The following is a 2,500-nucleotide window of genomic DNA, read 5'->3' as shown; positions in this document are numbered from 1 at the left end:
GAAAAAAAAAGACCAAAAAAAAGACCTGGTCGTCAACGCCTGCTCCTGTCCATGCCAAACGGCGTTTTCCTCTCAACTTTGGCATGCTCGCTGAGGAAAAGGCAGGTAAAGGTTGTGGATAAAAAGTAAACGCGCTGTGGAGAATTGCCCAAATCGTTCAGGCGCCGTGAAAAAAAGAAAGACGTAGTCGTCAACGTCTGGTCCCGTCAATGGCGAAGGGCGTTTTCTCTCAACTTTGGCATGCTCGCTGAGGAAAAGGCAGGTAAAGGTTGTGGATAAAAGTCCGAAGAACCTCGCTACAATTGCCAAAATCTTTCCGCTGCCATTCAAAAATGGACTACTCCTCCACACCTCCTCCCGTCCATGCCAAACGGCGTTTTCTCTCAACTTTGGCATGCTCGGAGAGAAAAAAAGGCAGGTAAAGGTTGTGGATAAAAAAGTAAAAAATTGCCAAAATACTTTCTGGGCCCTCAAAAAAAGGCCTACTCCTCAACGCCTGCTCCCGTCCATGCCGAACCGCGTTTTCTATCAACTTTGGCATGCTCGGAGAGAGAAAAAAGGAAAAAAAGAAAAAAAAGGTCCAGTAAAGGTTGTGGATAAAAGTAACCGGCTTTGGAGAATTGCCTGAATCCTTCCGGCGCTGTGAAAAAAAAAGACCAAAAAAAAGACCTGGTCGTCAACGCCTGCTCCTGTCCATGCCAAACGGCGTTTTCCTCTCAACTTTGGCATGCTCGCTGAGGAAAAGGCAGGTAAAGGTTGTGGATAAAAAGTAAACGCGCTGTGGAGAATTGCCCAAATCGTTCAGGCGCCGTGAAAAAAAGAAAGACGTAGTCGTCAACGTCTGGTCCCGTCAATGGCGAAGGGCGTTTTCTCTCAACTTTGGCATGCTCGCTGAGGAAAAGGCAGGTAAAGGTTGTGGATAAAAGTCCGAAGAACCTCGCTACAATTGCCAAAATCTTTCCGCTGCCATTCAAAAATGGACTACTCCTCCACACCTCCTCCCGTCCATGCCAAACGGCGTTTTCTCTCAACTTTGGCATGCTCGGAGAGAAAAAAAGGCAGGTAAAGGTTGTGGATAAAAAAGTAAAAAATTGCCAAAATACTTTCTGGGCCCTCAAAAAAAGGCCTACTCCTCAACGCCTGCTCCCGTCCATGCCGAACCGCGTTTTCTATCAACTTTGGCATGCTCGGAGAGAGAAAAAAGGAAAAAAAGAAAAAAAAGGTCCAGTAAAGGTTGTGGATAAAAGTAACCGGCTTTGGAGAATTGCCTGAATCCTTCCGGCGCTGTGAAAAAAAAAGACCAAAAAAAAGACCTGGTCGTCAACGCCTGCTCCTGTCCATGCCAAACGGCGTTTTCCTCTCAACTTTGGCATGCTCGCTGAGGAAAAGGCAGGTAAAGGTTGTGGATAAAAAGTAAACGCGCTGTGGAGAATTGCCCAAATCGTTCAGGCGCCGTGAAAAAAAGAAAGACGTAGTCGTCAACGTCTGGTCCCGTCAATGGCGAAGGGCGTTTTCTCTCAACTTTGGCATGCTCGCTGAGGAAAAGGCAGGTAAAGGTTGTGGATAAAAGTCCGAAGAACCTCGCTACAATTGCCAAAATCTTTCCGCTGCCATTCAAAAATGGACTACTCCTCCACACCTCCTCCCGTCCATGCCAAACGGCGTTTTCTCTCAACTTTGGCATGCTCGGAGAGAAAAAAAGGCAGGTAAAGGTTGTGGATAAAAAAGTAAAAAATTGCCAAAATACTTTCTGGGCCCTCAAAAAAAGGCCTACTCCTCAACGCCTGCTCCCGTCCATGCCGAACCGCGTTTTCTATCAACTTTGGCATGCTCGGAGAGAGAAAAAAGGAAAAAAAGAAAAAAAAGGTCCAGTAAAGGTTGTGGATAAAAGTAACCGGCTTTGGAGAATTGCCTGAATCCTTCCGGCGCTGTGAAAAAAAAAGACCAAAAAAAAGACCTGGTCGTCAACGCCTGCTCCTGTCCATGCCAAACGGCGTTTTCCTCTCAACTTTGGCATGCTCGCTGAGGAAAAGGCAGGTAAAGGTTGTGGATAAAAAGTAAACGCGCTGTGGAGAATTGCCCAAATCGTTCAGGCGCCGTGAAAAAAAGAAAGACGTAGTCGTCAACGTCTGGTCCCGTCAATGGCGAAGGGCGTTTTCTCTCAACTTTGGCATGCTCGCTGAGGAAAAGGCAGGTAAAGGTTGTGGATAAAAGTCCGAAGAACCTCGCTACAATTGCCAAAATCTTTCCGCTGCCATTCAAAAATGGACTACTCCTCCACACCTCCTCCCGTCCATGCCAAACGGCGTTTTCTCTCAACTTTGGCATGCTCGGAGAGAAAAAAAGGCAGGTAAAGGTTGTGGATAAAACTCCAAAACCTCGCTACAATTGCCAAAATACTTTCTGGGCCCTCAAAAAAAGGCCTACTCCTCAACGCCTGGTCCCCAGGCACGTGCTGGGGGGCCTCAACTCAGGCTCTGCCCAATGTGGATCAAGGTCC

This window comes from Babylonia areolata, unplaced genomic scaffold (genome assembly GCF_041734735.1).
Source record: "Babylonia areolata isolate BAREFJ2019XMU unplaced genomic scaffold, ASM4173473v1 tig00005650, whole genome shotgun sequence".
Lineage (NCBI taxonomy): Eukaryota > Metazoa > Mollusca > Gastropoda > Neogastropoda > Buccinidae > Babylonia > Babylonia areolata.
Note: the sequence above shows the minus strand (reverse complement) of the source record.